Source organism: Mesitornis unicolor, unplaced genomic scaffold (genome assembly GCF_000695765.1).
Source record: "Mesitornis unicolor isolate BGI_N332 unplaced genomic scaffold, ASM69576v1 scaffold19689, whole genome shotgun sequence".
NCBI lineage: Eukaryota > Metazoa > Chordata > Aves > Mesitornithiformes > Mesitornithidae > Mesitornis > Mesitornis unicolor.
This window is the reverse complement of record NW_010205446.1, coordinates 26,803-35,736: the sequence shown is the minus strand read 5'-3', so window position 1 is coordinate 35,736 and position 8,934 is coordinate 26,803.

The following is an 8,934-nucleotide window of genomic DNA, read 5'->3' as shown; positions in this document are numbered from 1 at the left end:
ATGCCACTAAGCAGCATAGTTGGCATCAGCACAGAAAATGAAGGGTGCAAGATATCAGTAAGATTTTTCTAAGAGGCTATGGCTTGTATTGCTTTTAGGATACTGAAAAGTATTTTATCATGCTGGTTTTAGGATACTGAAAGCTTGTATTTCTGAGGATAGCTGAGCAGATGGCTTTAGAGAAATCCCAACTCTCCAAAGCAACAGAGCATTCAGCCTGTTTGGTGAGGCCTCTGCACATGAAATGGACAGAGGGGAATGAAGGCACTGGCTCCAAAGCTGGAGGAGAGCAGTGGTGAAACCTACTGGCTTACTGGATATGGATAACTTGAAATAGTGTGGTTTGCCCACATGAGTCAGTGGGCAGATAGAGTCACATAAGAGCTCCAAAATAAGATAGGGCAGGAGGTGGAGAAAAGAGGGAGAGGGGGGAAGAAAAGTAAAGGAACGGAATGTATAAGAATGAAGAATGAGAAGAAGGCAATGTACCAAGAAGAAATGGAAAAATGAGGATTTAGGAAAAAGAAGAGAAGCAGCCATGGTAAACAAATTAAAAGAGAGTGACAAAAGAAAGAAGGGAAATGCAGAAAATTATTTACCTTGTCACAGCCACTACTCTTTCTTACCTTATACATAGAGGGCAGGCAATGAGAGTTATATATGAGAGAAAGCACTGCACTGGGAAATGAAAACAGCCACATATTAAAATCAGTGTTTTCACTCTTTCATCTTGTTCTCTTTTCCAGTGGTACCAGTTATATTCAGAATTTATGAGCAAATAGGCCCATCATAGCAACAGTGCCAGGTCTAGCTGGGATTAACTGGAAGTTAACTTTCTTTATAGCAGTCCATATGGTGCTGCTTTTTTGGATCTGTGGCTAAAACTGTTGATAAACCAGTGTTTTGGCTATTGCTTAACAGTGCTTGTGCAGTTTCAAGGCCTTCTCCTTCTCCCACTCTGTGGCCTCAGTGAGCAGGCTGGGGGTGGGCGAGAAGCTGGGAGGGGATACAGCCATGACAGATGACCTGAAGTGGCCAGAGGGACATTTCACACCATATGGCATCATGCTCTGCAATAAATACTGAGGTAGAAAACAAAGAAGGAGAGGTTGTCTTCTAAGGTAGCTATTGCTTGGAGACTGGCTGGGCATTGGTCTGCCTGTGGGTGGTGGTGAGTGATTGCCATTGCATCACTTGGCATCACATCTCTTTTCACCTATTAAACTCTTTTTATCTCAACCCACAAGTTTTCTCACTTTTTTTCTTTCCATTCTCTCCCCATCCCACAGAGGAGATGAGGAGAGTGAGTGAGCAGTTGTGTGGGTGCTTGGCTGCTGCCCAAGGTCAACCCACCATAACGACATTTAACAGAATTTCATAAAGTCAGTCAAAATGTCTTGAAATAACTCAGATTGCTACTTTAAGCAATGTATTCTGACATCTGGAAAATCAAACAAGCTACAGTATCCTCAGATCTTTCAGTTATCTTCTCAATTTTTGTCCTATTATTGCTCTTACATAAATCAGGCTGCCATGCAAAATGGGGGAAACTTTGCATTGCTTTGCCTATCTGAGGACCTCAGGAAAAGAAACCTGTTACAACAGGTCAGTCCTTAATCTGTATTATTTGCTGAAGAAGCCTTCAAACATGATGCCCCAGTGTACTGGGTCTGGCTGAGATGGAGTTAATTTTCCCCACAGCAGCCCTCATAGTGCTGTGCTTTGTATTCGTAGCTGGAAAGGTGTTTTGGCAGAGCAGTGTTCACAGCAGCATCAGGGCTGCCTCGCCAACATTCCCTCCTGCTCAGCAGTAGACTGGGGGAGGGGACATAGCCAGGACAGCTGACCCGAACTGACCAAAGGGATATTCCATACCATCAGCAATAAAAGCTAAGAGGAAGGAGGAGGAAATGGGAGCATTTGTTTGTCTTCCAGAGCAACCGCTACGTGTACTGAAGCCCTGCTTCCTGGGAAGTGGCCAGACATCGCCTGCTGACGGGAAGTAGAGAATAACATCTGTTTTCTTTTGCTTCTGTGCATGGCCTTTTGCTTTGCTTTATTAAACTGTCTTTATCTTGACCCACGAGGGGTTTTTTCCCATCTTATTTTCTCCCCCCTTTGCTGAGGAGGGGAGTGATAGAGCGGCCTGGCGGGCATCTGGTGTCCAGCAAAGGTTAACCTACTACCCCCAGGTGTCTTTACTTGAGACACAGGAAAAGCAGCTAATGAAAATTAACCGTAGGAAGCAGTCTGCTTCAAGACTGTTGACAATAAGGGGTAAAAGAGAAAAGAAAAAGCAGAAGAACTCTCAGCACTCCTTCTCTGAGTATTAGGAAGCCGATTTTGGCAGCTCTGCAGGCTCAGAGCTCTGCTAAGATGTGTTCTCTCTTAATATTTTAATGAGCTGAGCAATTGACAGTCCCAGCTGAGGACTCTTTTTTTGTTGCTGTTGCTAAGCAAAACAATGGTAAAAAAAGATCCTTTTTCATCTTCTAAATCATAAACACAACCAAACCATTTATTTGATACATGCAGAAATTCACTCTACCTTCATGCCAGCTCAACCCACATATCCCAGTTCACTTTCTGTTACGTACCTGTTGAATCTCTCCAACATATCCCAGGACATGTCCAGATTTGATTGTTCTGCACATCTTGCCTACCCTTCAGGGCACACAGATTTCATTCAGGTTATCCTCTTCATTTGGATTCCAGCACAACTCATGGTAATACAGATTGACCCAGGTTCTCTGTTGTTCTCCACATGGGCTGAATATCTTGCCTTGCCATCTCATATAGTTTTAGAATTCAGGAATGACTGGACATAAGAGATACTGAGAGACTTTTGCATTCTTTCTCTTTCTCCAATAACTTCCCATATTCTACAAAAGCTTCCTGGTTTCCTTTCTTTTCAAATGAAGGAACCCTCCAGACTCTCTTCTTTTTATCTTTTTCAAATAGCTTTTTGTATTTTTAATTCTTTTCCATCTCCTTTTCCTTTTCCTTTCTCTCTAACATATCACATACATTTTATAAGGTCCAGAATCATCTCTCCAACCCTGTTCTTCAATGGTTTGTCTGCTCAGAACCTGCCTTGTGTCAGAATGTTTTATCTAATGTGGTGTTAAACAATGTTGTCTGAAATGTGAATAACAAAATTCCCACTTAAAATGTTAGTGAATGGTGACTAACTACAGGATCTCACTTCACATATTGAGAACATATTCCTAGTTCCACTCTTCAGTCTTCTGATTATGTTTTCATTTACTGTAAGTTGCATGTAGAAGCTATTGCTAGGAAGTTCCCTGCACATCAAAACTGAAACTATGCCTTCCTGACCAATACTGGTCTCTGATATCAAACTCTGACCTGTAAGGCACAATATACAAGCATATTTTTTTTGTCCACAGATAACATAGCTCCAGTTTGAATGGAGAGACAGAATAAAATAAGCAAAAGATTATTAGGCCTCCACAGGCTATTGCTAATAGGACAGCAAGAGGGGAAATCTCTACCCCTTGGTGAATCTGTGTCTGACACTAGTGCTTTTAACGCAGACAAAGGAAAGATGCTGAAGAAAGAACAGTAAGTATGAGAAAATATTTTCAGTTGTTTAACCTTGATGGATCTGCCTTTGACTATGGAGTTCCACATTACAATTTTGCTACTCCCAGGTTATTGAGGTTACTATAAAAACACCACCACCAAAACAAAAACCCCTAAAATAGCATCATTTTTCGTGTTCCAGTATAGTAGTGCTTCCTGTTCCAGCAATGGAGAACTTCACGAGCATTTGTGAGCTCAACAGCAATGAGCATTTTGAAGACAGGCTACTGAACCTCGAAAATGTGTTCACTACAGTTACCTTTTCATCTGTCTGCTGGGCACAAATCTTGAGCAAGCTACAATGCTCTCTCATTTTCTTCAGCCCTTTTCGCTCCTCTCTGGATTCCACACCTTTCAAGTGCAGTTAACCGATTACACAGGGAAAAGGAATTCAATAAATCACATAGGCACACTGTAAAGGATTTTCATGCATTCCTTTCCTATGTAAATGGTCTGTAACTTCTTCATGAATCAGGCCCATAGACTCTTTATTTCACACTTCCATCTTCCTTTCCCTGTAGAATTGCAATTTAAATGATCCTGAAACATTTGAAGACAATTAAAGGTTAGCTTTGCATATCAGTGACCTACCAGCAATTCCCTGTAAAGCTCTGATGTATGTACAGTGTTTGATCTACAGCTGCCTGATTTCAGGAAGGTAGAAGTGTTTCCATCCTGCTCTGAACTCTAGGTAGAGTTGGAAAATAGACTTAGAAGACACTGCAGAGTAGCTACTGCTTCCTTAGAGCTCCACACAGCTCTAGGACACCACTATGGATTGCCAGGACTTTTGACTTCCTTCTAGTTTTGAGCAACACATAAATCATTAAGAGGTTTTGGACTGCCTTGCTAGCAAGATTTAATGGAGGTTCAAAAAGTACTGTTGTTTGCTTAGTTATGTATTGGCTTTTCTTACATAAAGCCTTAACAGTATTTTTTTAGAAATTCTATAGCCTTTTTTCCCGGAGGCAGAAATGGAGACTTGTAACTGTGGCTGTCTTACACAGAGCGAAGTTATGTTCAGGGAGGGATTTAAATAAGAATACCATACTGTGCAAAAAACCTCTAACCCAAATCTTGTGGTTTCTATATTGCAGCAGCCCCACCAGGCCTGATCTGCATGGGTTCTCAGAGGAAATGAAGGCTACCTGACAGCTTGGAGTGACCGTGTGCGACTTGATCAAAGGTAGAGTAAGAGGTACCAACCAGTAGAGACTTCTGTGGGGATTGGAACAGCATATGTTTTGAAACAGCGGCTGAAATATAGTCACAAAAGTTGACAGGGACTCAGCACTTAACTAGATTTTGAGTGAATTGTGAAATATTTGGAAAAGATTATTTTCTTTCCCCTCCAGCCCTTTCCAACTTCCTCCCTCTGGAAAAACACTTGAATATGTAGAATATAAATTAACAGGTCTCCAAAAGAGTTGATACACATTTGAGAAAATGTTGTTGCACAGCATGACTGGACAGTTTTATTCCATTTGAGACAGATTCAAAAGATGGAAATTACTATAATATTGGATGATGGAATAGATCCAAACTCTTTCAGCTTTGTCTGGAACAGGCACGGCTTAGCTACTATTGTCTTACATAGTGACTAAATATAAATACTATAAAATATTTATAAATAACCAGTGCCAAATTGATCACATTGTAGAGTTTTACTGGAACATGTAAGTCCTGTTATTAATCAGACATTTATGAAATTTTTACCAACAATCACTTAAGAAAGTCATCTGTCCATGTATGTTGTCTTCTGAAAAATATTAAAATGAGGAGATGGAAACAGCTTTGTGATTTATTCAAAATCTCTGAGACTGTTTCTGTCAGAGTGTGTGCTGATAAATGTTATGTTAACAGGTTTTCTGTTTGTTTAACACTCCCCTGAGGAGGGCTCAATGTGATTTAAGCAGTCTCATATATTTAAAATACAGCATTAATATCTAGTCTGCAATGAGAAAGATAGGAAGGGTCACAGGTGGCACAGTCACTACTCCTGCATTTGATAGCCTTTGTCTTTCTTAGTAAAAGTTTATTCACATCACTAAATACTACTGATCTTGATAATCTTGATTTAGGAAAATATAGCGTGGAAATTACATTCTGCATTGCAAGACTAACAACATTATAAGAATTTGTCCAATAATAGCCTAATGTCTGTTTTCTGTGTTTTTTCCTAGGTTTGCATGTAGTTTGCTCTACATCAGCTTTTCCTTAAATGAATCAGGAGGCTTTTAATAACACATTAATACTTCCTTGCCCTCAATACACATACACACACACACAGACACACATTCAGACTCATATCCTTGGAAACTATTTTCTGCGAACATTTTTCCTTGTCAGTAATACAGATGTCATTAATCAGGCCTCAATTATGATTCCAGTTGCATCCCTGTTTGCCAAAGAGCATTTGGAATTGCTAAAGTAATTCAGAGTCTTAGATTATTGCCTTTTTGTCATGAATATTTGTTATGCCTTGCCTGCATTTGATGGGCATCTGATTAAAATGAAAAAAGCTGAATCCATATGACACAGAGGCTCATTTTTATCGCTGTAGACAGACTGAAAGTAAAAAATGCTTCTATAATGCCCACTAGATCAAGTAATCCCAGTAAGGTTATACAAAGGTGGTTGTTTTTTTAAATCAGACATTACAGAAGAAATATTATCATGGAGCATCAGCCATGGGAACCCCAGGCTGTTAGAACTTAATTAAATACTCGGTGAGAACAGCTAATGCAGACTGCTGTGTGTCCAAGTTTTGATTCACCTGCATGAACCAAAAAACCATGCATCAGGCTGCAGGAGGAGAGTGCTTTCTAAAGGAGGACTTAGAGAGTAGGTTATCTAGAATCTGTCTGCTTTCCTTTGGGTCAAATGATAAAGCTGACAACCAGACAGTTTTAATTTTGGGTGAGCTCCCTCTGAGGTTGCAGAAGTTACAGAAACTGAGTTGCTGTAGCCCTTCTAACATCTCCCCTTCTGAATTACCTTTCATGTGATGTGGTGCCTGGTGTGTATAAATGAGATTACCCCTAAGAGGGTCTGCTGTTTATTCATAGATTCAAATAACTTTCTCTTGGTCTTCAAGGCCACAGGATAACTAAAGATTTCAAAAAAAGGCCAGAGATTCAGCACTGCAAGGCTTTTATCACCAGACACACATCTGCCCTTAGGCACTTTTCTGGATTTTATAGAAGACATCGCCTGACTACAGAGGCAAAAAATATTTATTTTTTTTAGATAACATCCTGAAGATATTGACAACTTTTGGTGACTTTACTACCTTCAGTTTGATGCTGGTCAGCAGCCTCCGCTACCTGAATAGCTACTGACTGGTCATCAGCATACTTTGGAGTCCAAAATGAAATGTTAGGGCAAGTTCAAATCATGGTCTATTTTCAGAATCACTAGAAGGGCTGTACTACTTAAACATTGATTCAGGGACTGTTACACACACAAAAATAATTCTTGATGTATTTCAGTTAAAAGCCACACTTCTCGACAAATGATTATTCCTATAACTGAGAGATCTGCCAAAGGAAAAACAGAAAATGTCTTTGACATTACCACTGAGGTCATGTTTTTATCAGATGCAGTAAATTGTCCCCAGAGTGCAAAAACTGAATAATCTTTCATTGTAATATATTTAATTAGAAGAATATGTTATGTCCAACTACATATTGCTTGTAAAGCCCCTTTGTCAAACATTCTTTTAAAGGAGAAAGACAGAGATGACACAACACAAGTAATTGAGTACCTGATGATCCTGTTTATCATACCCCTCTGTTTCTTCACTTTTTACTCTTTCTCACCTGAGTTGGATGAAACCAACACTTGTCACTTGTGGGTTTAACTGCTTTAGACATTTCTGAATAGGGCATGTTGTTGGGGGGTTTATGTCAGTCTTAATTAGCTGTTCTTTCTGCCTTCATGTTTGCTAGTAAGTGTAATCATAGCACTGTCTGTCAAGATACTGTTCTCTTTAATAGGTGCCAAAATGTAGCAGGCTGAAGACAGTTGTCACTGAATCCATACTGTGTCTTTGAGGTTGACAGAGATAATTATTTATTATTATTTCACTGAATTTTCACAAACTTAAAGTCCAGATATAAGAAGATGTATTCAGTGTGTGCTTTAAAACCTAGGCCTCACTGGCCAACATGTTTATTTTTTACAGTCAACAACAGGCTGGAATTCACAGTAACCAGCTGTAGTGATGCAACCACATAAAATACTAGGTGTGAGGAGACACAGGAAGAAGTCAGGACAGGAAATCAGAATCATGTATCTCCAAAGCCTTTTGAGTGGTTCCAACTAATTCCAGAGAACTATAACTATAGATGAATAAATGAATATATACATCAATGAACTATATATATTAAAGTGAATCTGATAAAAAGGAATCCAAAGTCTGGACACTCTCTAAAATTTACCATGCAACAGGTTAAGTATCTCAGAACATAAACATTGGGGAAATATTCTCTGAGCCAGACAATGAAGACAATTTGCCAATATGGAAACAAGCCAGAAATGCCACAATGATGGAGGAGAATTTATTTAGCTGATTTCTACCAACTCTGGCAAACAGACAACATAAGAGCCCTTGATCTTCTCTTTGGATCTGTGGACATCTGCCACTCAGTTATACCTTGAGTTTTTTTATGCTTTTCATACTTTAGAAAAAAGGAATCACTTGGAGAATGCATATTTAGTGAGCATAAAGTGATTTGATTGGGTCAATGTGACTAATCATGTATGCAACCAGTGAAGATGATGGGGAAGAGAAGGGAGAAGGAAAAACTGTTGTAGAAGACATCCTACTCCTGATGAGCCTGGAACTACAATCTGCTGGGTCCCAGTCAGTGACAGGATGGCCATGTTTTTAACTACTGAAATAGCATTTTTCATCTGTTGTCCTTTCTACATAAGCCACTTCTGAAAACAGGCAAACCAGATCCTTCTGTTTGTTCTTACCACCGTATCATCAGCTTCATCTGGTGGGCCGTTGTTTCTTGCACAGGAAGAGATAATAAGCAGTAGATACCTACTGAGCTCCTCTATTGCTACTCATCCTGAAATGTATTATGATTTATACTGCAGAATACTGTGCCATAGAGAGATTTTTGATACCATAGTCATTACTGCAGTACACAAACTACTGTCTGCAGTACATTAAGCAACATATTCCAATACCTATGTATAGTCTCCGGCAATAATGTAGAGCTGGATTGCCTTGTTCATAGCCTGCGAGTTAGGTAAAATTTGTAAGGGCAATTCAGTTACTGACGTGTCTTTCTCTTTCCTCACTCTTTTAAATAA